This window comes from Mus caroli, unplaced genomic scaffold (assembly GCF_978045245.1).
Source record: "Mus caroli unplaced genomic scaffold, Mus_caroli_1 scaffold_9, whole genome shotgun sequence".
Taxonomy (NCBI): domain Eukaryota; kingdom Metazoa; phylum Chordata; class Mammalia; order Rodentia; family Muridae; genus Mus; species Mus caroli.
In genome coordinates this window covers 89,656,249-89,675,608 of record NW_028227264.1, presented here as the reverse complement: position 1 = coordinate 89,675,608, position 19,360 = coordinate 89,656,249, and the positions used below count along the sequence as shown (strand labels likewise).

Genomic DNA, 19,360 nt, shown 5'->3' with positions numbered 1-19,360 from the left:
CTTCGTTTTTGCTGGCAAGTCGGGCGCGCACAAGAAGGGGGAGTTGATGAAGTAATACCCTCCATACCAAGAGTAGCTGTTTCTATGGCACTCTTTACTATTAATTTTTTAAATCTTGATGAGCATGGTCACTCTGCCGCTGATCGTCATAGTTCGGAGCCCAGTAGGCCAAAGGAAATGGTCAAATGGAAAAATGTCCTTGATAATAAATGGTATGGCCCGGATCCTATCTTAATCAGATCCCGGATTTCGGCACCACTTCTCGTGCGCTATTGTCTCGCCAGCAAGAACACACACGCGAACAACCAGATCCTTCTGCAGCAATTCTTTATTACGCTAGCTTCAGCATGAAGAGGAAGACCCTGAGCCCCAAAAAGGCGCTGCTTATATACACCTCAGTGCGGCATGTCCACACCTGATTGGCTGCTCTCTCAGCATGCCCCGGGATAGGCAGTGACTTGGCGCGAACACACTCTTGCACATGCACATATTGCTTGTTTACCAGTTAGGCCACGTAGGCACAGCGGAAACCAGCGCCATCTTTTAATGGAGATTGCAGATTGATAGGAACGGCTTCCCACACTCTTAGTTAGGGTAACGTTTATTCACCTGTTGTGACTGTTGTCTCCGAGGCTTACTACCTGCATCTGCTAACCTAGGCCTAGTCCTGGAAGCTTCTAGTCTTTGCACAATGTAATCTAGGCCAAGTATGTTAACCCTTGGTTATCTGTGGAACATAGTGTTCCAGTCTCCCTCTGAGACTTGCTGCTGAATAAGCTCACCCTTTCTTCTGCTTTCTGAACTCTAGCTGGCTGGTTCAACTCAGCTGTTCTGCTCAAACTCCTCTCCCAGCTGACTGATTCAATCTGGCTTCTCTCTCGACCTCTGAACTGCTCTGCTTGGCCTCAAAGTGATTTTAGCAATCTGTTCTAATCTTCGGGCTCCTTCTCATTCTCTTGCTTGTTCTGTCTTTACTGTGTCTAGCTTGTTCTCTCTTCAATCTGTCTCTGTAAAACTCTCCTGGTAACACTGCCTCCTTCTCCCTCTCTGTGCTGCTCCACTCTCCCTCTCAACTCTGTAGCACAGTCTCCATGCACTCTGTATCCTGGACTGTACTCTCTTCTCCTGCACTGTCTGTCTCTCCCTTAAGTAGCGTTCCTCTCCTCTCTGCTCTCATGAGAGTTGAGCATTTCCTATTCTGTCAAATCTTTCTCTGATTTGTCACTTTTTCTGCAACTCAATTACATATCACTTTCAAAAGTGGCTGCTTCCTCCTGAAAACTACCTTTACCCTCATTGTTTGGAGTTAAAGGTGTGTATAAGGATGTGTCTGTATTCCAGCCAGAGGGATTGAAGGTGTGTGCTAAGGTTTGATCTACACACTAACTAGAAATGGGTTCAAATAGCCTGTAACACAGCTCAGATTTGACACTGTTGTCTGTTATGAATTGCAGTGTATTTCCCCCTTTCTATACATACAAAGCTTTCTTCTCTTAGCAAAACACAGCAGCTTAATTTTCAGAAAACAAAGACCTTAATTTTCTTGCTGTTGTTCCCCAGCTTCTGAGGATCAAATTAGCTCATCTTTGGATGGCATTGTGTTATAATGTTTGGTTTAAAATTTTGTTGCTACACTTGCTAACACATTTCAAGAACAATCCTTAAATAAATTTTAACTTGGAATTAGGACAATTTCTAGAAAGGAAAAAAAAAAAACCTAAACACATTTCTGCCATTTTGTATATCTTTTTGCCAAGCAACATTGGCTATTGTAATTTTAAAAAAAAATCAAATCTGAAAAAGGTTGAAGATGTTCTATGCCCTGCAGTATCAGATATTGCACCAAGATTCAATTCTTTATGCAAAAATAAATATATCCATCTCATTGATGAACAAATTTGCTTTCAATTTTAATAAATGGTGAAATTATATGTGCTCCAAATAATTATTTTAAATAATTTTTTTATGATTTATTATTATTGTTGTTTGATCTGGATACCCATTTTATATATCTACTTATTTGGTGCTAGATAAAAATTTCTCAAAAAAAAAAAGGAACCCTATATGAAAATGTTTAAGAAACCCCTAGTCTAAAGGATTATGAGAGTCTTGTGGTAGAGAAAATGATCAATAGCCTCTGATATGTAGACTATTAAGAGATGTCCAAGATTATCATCCTAGTCTGGTAACACAAGGGCTTGCCTATGGCAATAACAAGGCCAACATTAATCAAATGACAGAAAGGATAAAATATGAATTTTACCATAAATCAGCATTTGATATTTGAATTTAAAGAAGTTGTGACTATTTTTTCTCTCACATACACATCATTTTTAAATTCTACCTGTTGTGAAAAATGAAAATAAGGAGAAGGGAGAGGAGGAGGAGGAGGAAGAAGAGGAGGAGGAGGAGGAAGCAGCCAAGACAGAGCTCAGTGAGAGCTGCCTACTAAGCAGAAGGTCCTAGTTGTGGTCCCCAGCATGGAGACAAGACAAGCATGCCCCCTTCCCACCCAAACAGAGAGCTCTGTGTTCAGCTTTGTCCTACCTACTTTGTGCTGATATCAGAGTCAATATAAATAACACATGAATGAACTTTCTGGAATGAACAAAAGTTTAAATTATGTCTGTTGTCAATGATTTAACCTTCCCTCATTAATTCAGTATCAGTGACAGCCTACACGGCAGGTTTTGTGTTCCCTGTCTGCTGTGGTTCTGATCCATTTCCTAAAGCAGGTTCTGAAGTAGTCTCAGATCCCAATCCTAGTCCCTGTGGTTTACAGTTTGTGGTGGATCACTGAGCCTTTGTGGCCCGATCACTTCTTTACCTATGAAATGAGGATAAAGGCATCTTTCTGAAAGGGCTGTTTATGCAATGAAGTAAACGATTTCTGCAGGAGATCAACCATCATCCTGATGTTCCTTTGAAAACAGCTACGTTCGAGGCTAAGCTCACCTCCATCAGCTACACTAAGAGATCCTGGAATTCACACTCTATGATGACCTTCACATTTCATCACTCATAGAGCAGAAAAAGGGCAAGAGCGATTGTTACCAGACCTCACTAGACACAAGGGGTGTCAGAAATGGACTGAAGGTCCTGTGAAGGCTCGATGCCCCAGTGTAGGGGAATGCCAGGGTGGTGAAGTGGGAGTAGGTGGGTGGGTGGGTGGGGGAGCATTCTCATAGAAGCAAGGAGAGGGGGAGGGGGAAGGGGTTTGCAGAGGGGAAACCAGGAAAGGGGATAACATTTGAAATGTAAATAAATAAAATGCCAATAAAAGGGGAAAAAAAGAATAAGCGAAGATGTGAATCCCTCACTGCTCACATAAACAGTTTGTATCACTAGCTCTAAGGTAAATTGGAACTTGAGCATCTATATTTCTTTGGAGATACTCCACATCTGTCTAATTAGATACACCATACTCCCACACTGATAACCTTCACACGACATGAAGTCTTTTATAGTTTTCAAAAACACTATCTTAAAAACCTTCAGTGGTTTTCCTACTTGGGCTTGAAAAAATGCTTGTTATTTTAACTATTCTGAAAATATTTTAAAATTATTTGATATTATTGCATTTCTTCTTTGGGCTGTGCTAAAGTATCTGTCTTTTTTGGTTATCTGAGTCCATTTTCTAGAGGCGAACTCACCAGAAGAAAGAAGGAAAGGCATCATAATTGATAAAGCTATGGACATAATTCTCAGGTACTTATTAATACTAATACATTCCCCCTGTTCTTTGGAGGAAAAAAAGGTGGGAAAAAATCTGGGTAAGCATTGCTTTTAAGTTCAGTGGTTCTCAACCTCCCTAATGCTAGGACCCTTTAATATATTTTCTCATGTTGTGGTGACCCCCCCCCCCAAGCATAAAATTATTCTTGCTGTTGCTTCATAACTAACTCTGTTACTATACTGTTATGAATTGAAATGTAAATGTCTGTGTTTTCTGATAGTGTTAGGCAACCCCTGTGAAAGGGTCATTTGACCCCCCCACACACACCACACACACACACACAGGGGTTGAAAACCATTGTTTATGTGTAAAAAGAAAACTGGATATCTTGCATATCTTTCATCATTTCTAAGCCACATTGTTTGCTTGACTCTTAGAGTTAGGCTATCAGGTAGCCTTTGAGGTTGCTGTGTTGCTGAGGCCACAATGACATCTAGATCCTGGTGGTTCACCGCCAGAGCGTTGAATTACAAGCATGGGCTACCACACACTTACAGCTTTTGTTCTTCACTTCTTGGGAAGATGAAGCATCATAGTCTAGCACCAAAGCCAAGAAAAATGAAATGAACTATTTACATTTCATTTTGCTTCCTAAATAATATCATTAGCACATTTAAGTTCTGCTGTTTATCACATGCATTGAGCATTCAACCAACATTTATCAATATCTTTTATAAAATAAGGAAAAATACAATGTCTCTGCCTTGTGTCTCTTAGATATTATAAACAATCTAAAGCAAAGCAAAACAAAACAAAAATGAAATACAGAACTATTTTCTTGAGTTACAGTAACTTACCTCAAGCTTGTTCACTACACTCTTGGTGGGTAGGTACCTTGTAAAGGGAAGTGGTTCTCTCTCTCTCTCTCTCTCTCTCTCTCTCTCTCTCTCTCTCTCTCTCTCTGTCTCTCTCTCTATCTCTCTGTCTCTCTCTCTGTCTCTCTCTCACTCTGTCTGTCTGTCTGTCTGTCTCTCTCTCTCTCTCTCTGTCTCTCTCTCTGTCTCTCTCTGTCTCTCTCTCTGTCTCTCTCTCACTCTCTGTCTGTCTGTATGTCTGTCTCTGTCTGTCTCTGTCTGTCTCTGTCTGTCTGTCTGTCTGTCTGTCTCTCTCTCTCTCTCTCTCTTTCTCTCTCTCTCTCTCTCTCTCTCTCTCTCTCTCTCTCTCTCTCTCTCTCTCTCTCTCTGTGTGTGTGTGTGTAAGAAGTGGGGTAATTGGACTGTTGAAATATTTGTGAAATATTTGCTATTTCATATACTGACTGAGATCAAGGCAAGTCCTTTTTCATTTGGTTAGAATTTGATCAATTCTTTTCCTTTAAGGAGAGAATGTAGAAGAAGGAGGAGGAGGAGAAAGAAGAGGAGGAGGAGGAGGAAGAGGAAGAAGAAGAGGGGGAGGGGAGCAGAAGGAAGACGAAGAGGAAGAGAGGAGGAGAAGGAGGAAGTAAATTCCCAAATTTCCCTTCAGTTATTATATAGAATTTATCAACCAAAGACCAAAATAAATAAATAAATAAATAAATAAATGCCCCTTTTCTATGTTTGTATATGTCTGTTTCTTTTTTTTTTAATTGGGTATTTATTTCATTTACACTTCCAATGCTATCCCAAAAGTCCCCCACCCACTCCCCCATCCACCCACTCCCACTTCTTGGCCCTGTCGTTCCCCTGTACTGAGGCAGATAAAGTTTGCATGACCAATGGGCCTCTCTTTCCACTGATGGCCGACTAGGCCATTTTCTGATTCATACGCAGCTAGAGACACGAGCTCCAGGGGGATACTGGTTAGTTCATATTGTTGTTCTACCTATAGAATTGCAGATCCCTTTAGCTCCTTGGGTACTTTTATATGTCTCTTTCTATGTACACATATATATACATGCATATATACACATATGTATACATACACACAAATACATACAGAGATATATGTGGAGTCTTCTTTTTAATTAGATATTTTCTTCATTTATATTTCAAATGCTATCCCAAAAGTCCCCTATACCCTCCCCCTGTCTTGCTCCCCAACCTACCCACTCTCGCTTTGTGGCCCTGGCGTTCCCCTGTACTAGGGCACATAATGCGAAGAGTCTTCTTTGTAATCATATATACTGCTTTGCCTATATTCAATAAAATGACTTTTCCTCCTTTTTATTGTCTTACAAGGCCTCATTGCAAAATGTTACATGGATTAATTTTGCTAAAGATGGAATCTTTTTTCCTTTCAGAGATCAACCTGAAACTGAACTCAGAGGGATGCTAAAAACTGCCTGAACTTAGTAGTCAGAATGGGATGGGGGTGGGGGGCAGAATTCCCAAATCTTGTCAGGTAAAATGGGCAAAGTCATATTGAATGTCAGGAAGAAAATGGATGATTGACGTAATAGAGCTGTAGGCAGCTGGCACACACTGCCACTCATCCATGAATTTATAAGCAGTCACTTATTCCACCAGCTTGATGAAGACTTAAGGCAGAAAAGATACAATGGAACTGAAGTATAAGTCTATCAGCTGAAACAAAAGCAATTAATTGCTAGCATTCTTGAACATCTAATAATAAAAAGAAGAGGCCTCAGCCTCAGAACTGGCTGGGGTCATGCTACAGTGCTGTCTAGTCGCCTTTTTTCTTTTGAATCCTTTTCCCCTGTACTGAAGAACCTGTTGACTGACTCAGCTGGCCGGGTCAAATGGATACAGAAAATGTGGAACACTTACACAACGGAGTGCTACTCAGCTACTAAAAACAATGACTTCATGAACTTGTCAGGCAAATAGATGGAACTAGAAAATATCATCCTGAGTGAGATCATCAGACACTGGTGAGTTGGAGGTGTGAACTTGTTTGGCTCTCACTGCTTGCAGTGACACCAGAGACCTGGACACCAGTGACCTCCCTCAGAAGGGCCTCTCCTGCACATATGCTGTTATGCCTATTTTTGTTAAAATAATAGTCACACAGTATCACAAGGAATGCTTGATTTTCAAAATACCCAAATGTGGACCTCACCTTTAGCGTGACTAATTCATCTGTACAATGTCTGTCCCCAAGTTATATGACAGAGTCAAGCAGTTTATGCAGAGACCTTAACTGAAGGTGTTCAAAATACCTGCCCTGTGATTACCTGCAGTTCTCCAGGCCTGAATGGCTTCCCAGGCAAAGATGGACGTGACGGTGCCAAGGGAGAAAAGGGAGAACCAGGTCAAGGGCTCAGAGGCTTGCAAGGCCCTCCTGGAAAAGTAGGACCTGAAGGACCCCCGGGGAACCTGGGTCAAAAGGAGCAGTGGGACCGAAAGGAGACTGTGGGGACAGTGCAGAATTTGATACTAGCCCTACAATCAGAGCTGAGAGCCGTGAGAAAGTGAGTGCTCTTCTCTCTGAGTGAAAAAGTTGGAAAGAAGTATTTTGTGAGCAGTGTTAAAAAGATGAGCTTTGATAGAGTGAAGGCCCTGTGCTCCAAATTCCAGGGCTCTGTGACCACTCCCAGGAATGTTGAGGAAAACATGGCCATCCAGAAAGTGGCCAAAGTTATTGCCTAATTGGGCATAACAGATGAGAGGTTTGAAGACAGTTTTGAGGATCTGACAAAAAACAGAGTACACTACACTAATAGGAATGATGGGGAGCCCAACAACGCAGGCTTTGGGGAAGACTGTGTGGTGATCTTAGGAAATGGCAACTGGAATGATGTCCCCTGCTCTGATTCTTTTTTGGCAGTCTGTGAATTCTCTGACTGAGGGTGCTTGTTTCTTAGTCCTCCTTGATACTTTAGGGTACTATAGAAGTCCACAGTTTGTTTTGAAAAATAAAATATGGGAAAATATAAGCAATTCAACATTGGTTACCCAATGCATTCTCTTGTGAAGGTGTAGAAATACAGTGAGTTTAGTTTTCATTAAAAAAAAATAAAAAATAAAAAAAAGAGTGCTAGTTAGTTACAAAAAGGCAAGCTTTACAAGAATTCAATGCTCTAAAAAATTTCAAATCTCTACTAAAGCCCTAACCAATTGTCTTTGATCTAGTAAATATAGAAACATAAACAAATACTCAACTATACTGCAAGGTTTCAGGGAGTCTTGTATGCTGCTCTCAACAGAAGAACCAACAGTCTTCCTTGCTATGCTAGGCAGTAAAGAGCAGGTGATCTCTGCGAATGCATAGACTGTGTATACCAGTATTCAGGAGCTTGGCCAAACCAAGAGGAAAGGATACCTAGAAGAGATTTTGAAAACTGAAAGTGAAGTGTGTCTTCTTTATGAATAAGGAAAAGTATAAAGGGAAAAACATAAAGTCAGTTCCACCAGGAGAAAACGTGGCTAACACACATTTGGCATGAGATGATCCATTTTTAGCAAGGACAGACAGGCAGAATATAGTTAGGGAAGTAGGTGGATATTATCTTAAGGGTGCATGCGGTGTGGCAGATGGGATTGACTCCAACAAGGGAACATGACTCTTTCAGAGTGATGGCAGGTCAGAGATGTCCCAGTTGGGGATCAAGTTCCAGGAGATGCAAACTTGGGGAAATAAAAACAAAGGGGGAAGGGTAACCATACAAGCAGGAGAATGAAAGGACCTGGAATGCTACTGAGTTTTACCACTAACTGATTATCTTTTAGACTTAATGCAATGTACCTTTGGTGGTTTGAATATGCTTGGCCCATAGGACTTGGCACTGTTAAAAGGTGTGGTCCTATCAGAGGAAGTGTGTCACTGTGGAAGTGGGGCTTTGAGGTCACATATATATGTTCAAGTCTGGCCAGTGGAATCAGACCCTCCTCCTGGCTTCCTGTAAAAGACAGTCTCCTTCTTGCTGCCTTTGGATCAAGAAATAGAACTCTCAGCTCCTCTAGCCCCATGCCTGCCTGCATGCTATCATGCTTCTTGCATGATAATGGACTAAACCTCGGAAATGGTAAGGCAGCCCAAATTAAATGTTTGCTTTTCTAAGAGTTGTCTTGGTCATGGTGCCTCTACACAGCAATAAAACTCTAAGACAGTACTTTTTCACTAAATACATTTGTCGTGGTTGAATGAGAGCTTATGTGAAGTGAGCATGGGGAATCAGCTGCATAAGCAGAATTATGCTGACATCAAGTTCTTGTATTGAGAAAGAGCTCATGAAAACTGTTTGGTACTGCCAGATACTTTCCTAATTATTTTATCCATTTTGGCACTGTTATATAATATCCATAATAGATCACTTGTTTGGACTGAGCCCTGGCCATTAGACCCAACAGACCAAACAAAACAGTCACATAGTTGGTAGAAAGAACCAACCAACTTCTGCAAGTTGATCTCTGACCTCCATATGCACACCCTGTCATATGTACACACACCCACATGCAACACACACACACACACACACACACACACAGACAGACAGACAGACAGACAGACAGACACTAAATAAGGACAGATATCAGAAAGGATGGAAGAAAAGGCAGCCAAATCCCCAATGATAAGGAAACACTGTTGTTTGGCTGTTTACAAGAAATGGTAAGTTTGAAATGATCAATTCATTTTACATTCTTTTCTGCTTTTCTCAGTCCTCTTCTACTTATACAGCTAATTCCCTATGCTCACTTCATCTAAGTGCTCATCTTCCTTATAGAATGAAGTCTTGTCCAATACTAGAACTGCAGGTCAAAGTCTAAGGTCTTTACATTTTGTTGTAATTTTGTCTTATGATAGGTAAAAAAAAATCACCTTTCTTCTCTGGACAGATACCCATTTTTTATTTCATAAGAATGAAGCAAGAACATGGGGTCTCTATGTATGGTTGTGAGACCCCAGTGTAAAAGTAACTTCTGTTCTCCTGTTAAAATGATTGAAAGGGAGGCTTACTGCCTCCGTCTGCTAACCTAGGTCTAGTCCTGGAAGCTTCTAGCCCTTGTACAATCTAATCTAGGCCTAGAATGTACTCACCCTCTGAGACCTGCTGCTGAATATGTTTTCTCCTCTCGTTCTTTCTAATTTCTAGCAGGCTGGTTCAACTCAGCCATTCTCCTCTCCCTCTCAACTCCACTGTACAGCTCTCCATGAACTCTACTGTACTCCTGTTATGTACTCTTCCTCCTGAACTATCTGTCTCTCCATTAAGTAGCTTCTTTTCCCTCTTCTCTTGAGGGTTGGGCATATCCAATTCTGGCAAATCTTTCTCTGATTCATCACTTTTTCTGCCATTCAATTAGACATCACTTTCAAACATGGGTGCTTTCTTGTACAAACTAACTTTACCTTCATTGTTTGGGATTAAAGCTATGTGGAAAGGGCTGAGCAACACCCTAACTAGAGACAGGTTCAAATATCCTGTAACACACCAGGCCTTGAAAGATGAGTTCTCGCCTTAGAGCCAAGGCCAACCTATAGTGCAGACTGGAGGATGAGGCCACCGGAATGGAATCTGACTCTAATCTGGCCAAAGTCTCTCTACTGTGGCCCAAAATTACCTCTTAAGCTAGGAGGTAGGATGGGAGCTAAGGAAATGTGTACCAAAGAGGCTTTTATGTTCACATATCTAACACTTTAGTGTTAAATGTTTTTAAATTGAACCAAGAATTACTGAGTAAATGAATTATTCTCATGCTCAATGCATACAAACAAATCTGCTGCAAAGATGTTGTTAAGATATACTAAAATATCAAGTATGTTTTTATTTTTCACTTTCTATCTCCTAGAATTATATTCCAAACAAGTAGTTCTCCAGGATAGAAAAAGTGATGCTATGAGTTTTGTTATAGTGATAACTTCACATGAAATAAACAAGCAGTTGCAAATTATAAAAACAGAGCCTGTAAAAGCATTTGGTTTGGTTTGAAGTTGTAATTTTATGCCTGCCACTGACACTGCCCGATGCATCAGAGAACTAAAATAAAACTCACAGTTAATTGACAGGCATGGTAAACCTACAATAACAAAACTGTATTGAAATGATCAAATAAAAACATCAGATTGATTGACCTTCTGATTTAAGAATTTTCTGTAGTCCAAATAAGGCTCCTTACTCTCTTTTTTTTGTGTTTTCCTCATAAATGTTAGCATATAAAAAGATAAAAGCTTATCATTAGGACCCAAGATGTAGCTCAGTCAATAAACAGCTTGCTGTGAGCAGGCAGAAAGTCTTAGGTTCTATTCCCAGTACCGCATGAAATGGGGGTTGTTAATGCAAACGTGTAATCATCGCACAGAGGTGGAGGCAGGAATGTAAGAGGTCTAAGATCATCCTCAGGTACAAACTGGATTTAAGGCCAGCCAGAGTTGCGTATGTGCAGCAGTTTTTTTGTTGTTGCTGTTTTGTTTTGTTTTGTTTTGTTTTGTTTTGTTTGTTTTACCAGTTTTAGCTAAATAACTCTTCTAGAAGTCTAGCTAAGGGAGACTATCTCATTGGCAAAGAATCTCAAACTGAAATTGTTTTACCTAGTCCTTGGTGGTTCTTCATGGACGCCACTTTGCCCTTTCCTGTGCACCATTTTGTTTTCTGTTCCACAATGGTTTACCACAGAGAGGCTCAATATTTGTAAAAGGAAAATCACGGAAAGATAACATGGAGAAAGCCTGTGGAAGTGTTGTGGGTTTTGTTTGTTTTGAGGGAAGAGATAGAAACTATCCCTTATCCATCCTACAATATATCTCCCCATAATAATTCATGAAAATTTTATCATTAATGACATAATGATATGTGATCATGCACTGTCTTCCTTAAAAAACATAAATCTTGAAGGCCAGCATTAATGAAGTAACTCACTCATCAATGCTCTCCTAAGGTAACACTGAAGCCAGAGTGGAAGAAGGCAGTGATGGGCAAACGTGTGGAAAAGGTACTCCGGCAACCTAGTGCTTGCTGCCTTGTTTTTCCTAAATTTATTCATTCAATGACAATCACCCAACAGTTATTGACTCGCATACATTATAGGAATACAAGCATTCAATTATTATAAGTTCGAACAATCAGCACTCTGCAAACGTTATTATGTTTCTACTGTGTGCCAGATACCTAAATGTTGGCATGAGACTGTCTGGCCAGAAATGCAAACCCTAAAAAGATAATTACAAGATTCATACGTGCGATGATGGAGGCTTCTCCTGAGGACATATAACTAAGGCACACAAGAAGGAACTGGGGGTAGGGCTTGCAGGAGCTTGATACACTTCAAACAGCTGTTATTTCTTTCTCTCTTTTTGTTCCTTTACTACAATGGGTTTTCAGCTCAGAAAATAGATGCCAGATACCCATCTCCAAACAGAATGAAAAGAGTCTTTCAAATCAAGATATTATTGCACATAATTTTTACAAGAAATACTAATTGTTTGTTTGTTTGTTTGTTTGTTTGTTTGTTTGTTTGTTTGTTAGGGCAGGGTTTCACTATGTAGCCCTGGCTGGCCTGGAACTCACTATATAGACCAGGCTGGCCTCGAACTCATGAGAAAATCCTGGCTTCTACCTCTAGTTGTAAAATTTTAGTGATTGATTTTAGTGCAATGTGCATGGTGCCAACAGATATTTATTGTGGACCTACTAGTAAGAGGTGAAGTAAATTTTAAGAATGCTTCATAAAAATATGCTGAAAGCACAGGGCACAGTTACAGTCTGCCTTTTAAAATTCTGGGTCATGATGCCACAGAGTTGCATAACTGCATAGGAAAGTCATGAAAAATGTGACCTTAATTAAGGTTTCTGAATGCACAATTAAAAATTGATTCAAAATGTGTAATGATTCTAAAGTTCTCCTGGGAGCGCTCACTCGTGCGTTAGCTCGTAACTTGACCACAGCCTTGATTCTGAACCCACAGCATGTGCCTCTGCACATGTATGAAATTCTCAACTAATGAAAATGTTATGTTTTTAAAACTTAACTGTGGAGAATGTTGAGGATGTCTTATGTACTCCAATATTAAATATCATCTACTTTTTAATTCTTTATGCAAAAACAAAGAAGCCCATACATGTTATTAGAGTATATATTGGCTTCAGTGTTTAATAAATGATAAGATTATATGTGCAGTAAATAATTATTTTTAAATGATTTTTTCTGACTATTATCAGTAAATGGTTTTTGCATATATGATACACACACACATGCACACATGCACACATACACACACACACACATATATATACACACACACACACATATATATATATATATATATATATATATATATACACACACACACACACATATGTGACATATAGCACCATACAAAAACGTCTCAGTGAAAAGAGACTGCAGGCAGAAAAACTGTAGAAGCCCTGTACTGTACAGAATGCTATTTCTCAAGAATTTAAATCTCCCATATCTTTTATGTAACTGGGATGGATGAAATGGCCTCTGCTATTGCTGAAACTCCTGCTGCAATGATAGAGAACACTAAGTGGAAAAGGGTGATGATTGACTGACTCTGTGAATAGAGTGCTTGATGGACAAGCATGGGCACCTGAGTTTGGGTCTCTAGCACACATATAAAAAGCTGGGCATGACACCACATGCCTGAAATCCCAGCACTGGATGCCAGGAGGCTATTATGAGCTTATTGGCAGCCAGTCTAGCCAATCAGTGAGCTCTCTAGGTTCAGTGAAAGACCCTATACAAAATATTAATATTTAGAATATGTCAATGCACATGAAGGCCAACTCTCTGATTCATACAGCTGGGGTAATAAAAAAACTTTACATATACTCATTGCTTCGGATATTGTCCATAATCCTTCAGAATTCAAGTCCATTAAGAGAGCTGAGAGTAAACCAGAGCGAGGCGAAACATTAACACAGTTTCCAAAATAGCAGTTAGAAGCAGAAGACCAGGAAGTTGAACACTGGTTCCTGCCAACTTCCTTTCTGTTAAGCAGATGGTCTGTGAGATCTCAGTAAATAAATTATTGTTCATGAAAATGAAAAAAGATTGATAAATCAAGTTTAGATACAGTCACCTTTTCCCTTTCTTTTTCTTCTCTCATTCTTACACTGCTTAGTCTCTTTACTGAGCAAATATAAATACATACATACACACATTCATAATACATATATACATCCATACACATATATACATATATACATACATACATACATACATAGCACATATATACATGCATACACATATACATACATATGTACATATATAACACATGCATATACACACATGCATACAATCATATATACATATACCATACATACATATATACATACATACACACATACACACATATACATATATGCATACATATACACACAGGCATACATACATAACATATATATAATACATACATATATATGTGTGTACATGCATACACACATGCATGTATACATACATACACACTTACACACATAATTCATACATACACACATACATATATACATATAATACATACACACATATATTGTACAGTGCAAGTATGTACATGCATGTAATGCTACATTAAATGATGGCTAAATGGTGGCCAATTGAGTGTTGAAGGAAGAGTTTTGTATGCACAGTAAAGAGACTGAGTTTAGCAACAGAGACTAGATAAGAATAAATTTACCTAAAGAGAATGCAAAGGCTCTCATCGTTGGATTGTATAGTGCTGTGTCCATTGAGCTTCCTTGTGATATTCATGAAGTTCTCTAAGTGAATTCATTAAGATCTCAGAATCATCAAGCAAATAAGGACAAAAGTCTGGCCCCAGGACCTAGAGTGCTGGCTGACGACGCACAATCCTAGCTGTGCCATGTTTTTCTTGATCAGAATCCTGAAGTTATATATATGAATTCATATTTTCTATTAACACCATGAGTAAATTACTTTGCACACTCAGATCTAGGAATCCTCACCCAAACACTCAAGTAACAGCTTCTACCCTTAACTGCTAATCCCACAGGTCACAAAATTAAGTCATCATTGGACGTCCAACTCTCACCAGACTTCAGAATTCTCTACACAATAACTCCTGGTCGATGTGTGACTGTTTCCTGACACAGCAAGGCTGGAGGCAGAGAACTGTGGGGCCACCTTCAGTGAAGCAAACAAAACACTGAAAGCACATGGTCTCTGATTAGCTTCAATTTGATTCTGTCGCCACTTCTGCCATGCTTCTATTGTCAAGTCTGGTCATGTAAAATCACTTGCTATTTTCGACTGTATCATTAAACTGAGAAACTACTGTGCTGTCCATCAAATCTTCCCAGGAGCTGTAAGTCCCCTTCCTGCTACCCAGCTTGGTCACAGTGGTGTTCTGTAGTTCTCTGTCCTTATCAAAACACTTTTCACTCCAAATTACGATCTCAACCAAAAGGCAAGTTTGTCTACAGCAGGAGCTGAGCATTAGCATCCCATGTAGTCCCCTAGCTGGGGGCAGGGGCAGATTCTTAGGATATGTATATCAGGAAGTGGAGCGGTGGATTGTGGGAGTGATGGATGGTTGCTGTAGGCGCTCACAGGTGAGTCTGGTACTGACAGGAACATCTTCACAATGCCTTGGAGTGTCTTGAATTTGCATAAATATTTTTCTTTATAAAAGATGCTAGCATCAGCTGTTTGATCATACTAGTGAGAAAAGTTAAACACAGAGCCTACTTAAAACAAGGAACTTTATCTACCACATCAGATCAAACTCTACCTACTATATTACTTATTTTCTAAGTTAACCAAAGGTAGTAGCTATGAAAATACAAAGCAGAAAATTAGCACAGAATTCTATCAGTAAGAAATTTCTTTCAGGGAGGATTAGGATGAAATCATTAAAGTGGTTCATCATGCTTTCTTAATTTACCCATTATTATGTTGAAAATCAAAGCCAAGCATGGTAGGTAAGAACACCATCACTGAGAGATACCATCTGAGCTCAGTATAAATTCCTTAATGCAGCATCTACAAATCTTAAGGGCCTCTTAAAGCAGTTTTCAGGATGGCAACCACCTTTATCTAATCCTATGGTTGCCTAGTCCCTGTGAGCTTTAATTTTCTTTGTGGAGAATAGGAATACAGAATCAGGAGCCACATGGGTTTTGCAGGCCGGGCGGCCTCTACTGCAGCTACTCAACTCTACTGATAAAACAGAGAAACAGTCATAGGCACATATAACTGAAGGGAATATGGCTGTGTTCCAATAAATCTTTATTTACAAAAACAAGTAGCAGCAGATTTGGTTTGCAGGCCAATTTTTCTGATGACTGCTAAGTAGACAATTGCTGTTTTAACTGCCTAACGTCTCCTAACACTGCATTTGGCAAACAAGCTTTGCTTTTATATGCAGCATGACTGCTCTTCAATCACTGCCCATATAGTCAGAGGGAACTGACCCAGCCCAGTAGCAACAGGGTTTGTGATGCGGCTCAGGATAGTATTTATTCCTTTAAGTGGCTGCCAGTTATTTCTGCCATAGTGATAAGAAAAGTAATTAAGACACAGATAGGAGCAGAAACAGTTGAGTGAGAGACCAAAGTTGGGTTCATCTGAGACCCGAAGCCTGTGAATCCAAACATATCTGAGGCTAGACCAGCCGCAACAGAAGAAGATCCATTAAGTACATGCGTGACATCAAGAGCGGTCCTAAAGAAGAAAAGCAACTTACATGGGATGCCTATGAGACACTTTATATGATGTGGTTATATTTCTCAGTTGGTGGAGAAGAGTTAGAATATTAAAGAAGAATAGTACACCATGGGATGAATGTGAGTTAGAATTTTTTTGGGTTTTTTTTTCAAGCCACAAAATATTAAGTATTTAATTTCCATGTTGGCACTGAAAGCACCATGAAGTGCTATGAAGACAGAAATTAGTCCTACAATCAGAAGGAAAGACATTGAATAAATCATCCTGAATGTCCAAATAATATTCCCAATCTCCTTAAGTATGCCTTGGTAAACACCTGCAGACTCCAGGGTAAGAGATGGGGATGCAGTACCAAACGGCGCAGTGTAGTACTCTTCCTATACTCCCCTGAATCATGACTTTTCTGGAGTGCACATCTTAGATTACCCCAATTCAAGATAGAAACTGTCATTTTAGAAAAATCTCATCTTGACTAAGATTTGTGCAGAGCTCAAGTTGAAGATGCAAACCTGTCAATCTAGAAGGGGAACAGGCAGTGTCTTTGCCTTCTCGTTGTATCGCTTGGAGCTGGTCGGTGATTTGGAGCGATTAATTTCTCAAGAGTTTGTAAGCCTTCCAAAAGGAATCAACAATGAATCAAACAGCTATAGAAAAGCCATAGCTATGGGTCTTTTCAAGATTCATCCCTTTATATATCTTTCTGAGAACTCCGATGCTTGCTTGAGAAAATCTGAAAGACACATTCTTTTTTTTTTTTTTTTTTAGTGAAAGCGTTTTATTTTTTTAATATATTTAATTACATATTTTCCTCAATTACATTTCCAATGCTATCCCAAAAGTCCCCCATACCCTCCCCCCTCTCCCCCATTTCCCTACCCACCCATTCCTTTTTTTTTTTTTTTTTTGGCCCTGGCGTTCCCCTGTACTGGGGCATATAAAGTTTGTGTGTCCAATGGGCCTCTCTTTCCAGTGATGACCGACTAGGCCATCTTTTGATACATATGCAGCTAGAGTCAAGAGCTCCGGGGTACTGGTTAGTTCATAATGTTGTACCACCTATAGGGTTACAGGTCCCTTTAGCTCCTTGGGTACTTTCTCCAGCTCCTCCATTGGGAGCCCTGTGATCCATCCACTAGCTGACTGTGAGCATCCACTTCTGTGTTTGCTAGGCCCCGGCATAGTCTCACAAGAGACAGCTATATCAGGGTCCTTTCAGCAAAATCTTGCTAGTGTATGCAATGGTGTCAGCGTTTGGAAGCTGATTATGAAAGACACATTCTTAATCTCTTGAAAGGAAAACGACTGTGACTGAAAACATCAGTGGTGTGGTGGTTTAAACAGGAATGATCCCCCACAGACTCACAGGTTTGAATTCTTGTTAACCAGGAGCACTAACTACTCTTAGTGTCAGCAATGAAACTGACAGAAAGGAGAAGAATAAGATGAGTGATTTAAAGTTCTCGATATGAAGCAATAGGAGACATTAGAAGGTGTAAGAGGGTCTCCATGAGCCACTCAGAGCAGTTAGAGGCAAAAGCACCAAGATAAAGGCCAGGCGATCATCCTACGATGGGGAATAAAGCCCAGTAAAAAGCCTTGCCAAAGAAATTCTTGGAGGGACATGACAGCTTCCCCCCATGCTTTAAAGAAGAAATGATAGTCAAAGAAGAGACAGAAATTGTTGAGACAGACTGTAGACGATATGTATATGAACAGAGGCAGCTGAAGGACATAAGTCAGCCCCACCCCCACACTATCTCCCACTGTGTGCTTCTCACAGTTGATGAGGACCATGCATTATTTTATATTTTAAGAGATCAAGTGACTGAATGGTATGATAATCTATGGTAGTTTGAATAAAAACAGCCCTGATAGGTCCACAGGGAGTGGCACTATTATGAGGTTGGTGCTTCTTTGTTGAAGGAAGGATGTCATAAGGGACGGGCTTTGAGGTCTCAGATGCTCAAGGCAGGCACAGTATGGTGCTCTCTTCTTGCTACCTGCCAATCCAGATGTGGAACTCTCAGCCAATCTCCAGCACCATGCCTGCCAGGATGACAATGGACTAAATCTCTGAATTGTAAGCCAGCCTTAATTAACTGCTTCCTTTATAAGAGCTGCCATGGTCATGGTGTCTCTTCACAGCATCAGAAACCCTAGTACGACATAGTCTCACAATATTAGTCTTCAATTTTAGTCATAGCTAGTTACAACAGACACTATCTAAAAACAAAGTTATTGTTTGGGTACTGAGTAAGTCAGAATGATAAAATCAAGGTGGAATAAATCATGGTGACCAACAGGACAACATTTCTTCTGGTACCTCCTGGAGAATCTGTGTCTTCATCTTTCTCCGCTTCCATAAGATGACTATTTCCAACTCATGACATCTTCCTCCATCTTCAAAGCCAACAGTTTGGCACCTTCATATCTATTTCCTTCTCTGATATTGCTACTTCTGTGTTGTGCTTGTGATTGCATGGAGTCCACTCAGACTACCTAGGATAACCTTCCCATAGCAAAATCCTTAGCTTAGTCACATCTGTAAATTACTTTTGTTATAACAGATAATACTTCACATTTTTTTTTTGGTAATGGTGTAGACATGGGTGATTATTATTCTGATAGTTATCTGACATAGCTGTCAAAGATCTTTTGAATATTCAAATTCGACCCATTCATTCAGCTACTGATCAGCGTATGCCATAACATATTGTTGAATTTGGTTTTAAAGCTCACTTACAATTTATTTATACATTCCCTTTTGTGTAGGTAACATTGCTTTGTATCCACATATTATTCTTGGGAGCTGGTAAGGTTGTAACGAAGTTTCATATATCAAACTCCTTGGAGAGCCAAAGAAAACCTTGAACCCTCATCTCCAAGCCCTAGCTGTTTGAGGTCATAAGAAATAGTAGCAACTTACTCTTAAGGAATTACCTTAATGCATTTAAAATATCAAATGCATCCTTTAGCAATCACTTAGAAGAAGGGAAAGACAAATAATTTTGCAGAGAAGAAAACTAAAACATACAGTGAGTTAAATGGCTCAAGATCACTCAGGGAGAAAGACTGGGATGGGGGGGATACGAAAAGAACTCTG

The 19,360-nt window shown here is 39.8% G+C and overlaps 1 protein-coding gene and 1 pseudogene across 6 annotated transcripts in view; one reads left to right on the top strand and one right to left on the bottom strand.

The window, feature by feature from the left end:
* Anks1b (ankyrin repeat and sterile alpha motif domain containing 1B) overlaps positions 1-19,360 on the bottom strand; it is a 1,085,844-nt gene that overhangs the window by 754,650 nt on the left and 311,834 nt on the right. The gene's annotated exons all lie outside the window — the stretch shown is intronic.
* On the top strand, positions 125-7,464 carry LOC115032145 (mannose-binding protein C pseudogene; annotated as a pseudogene).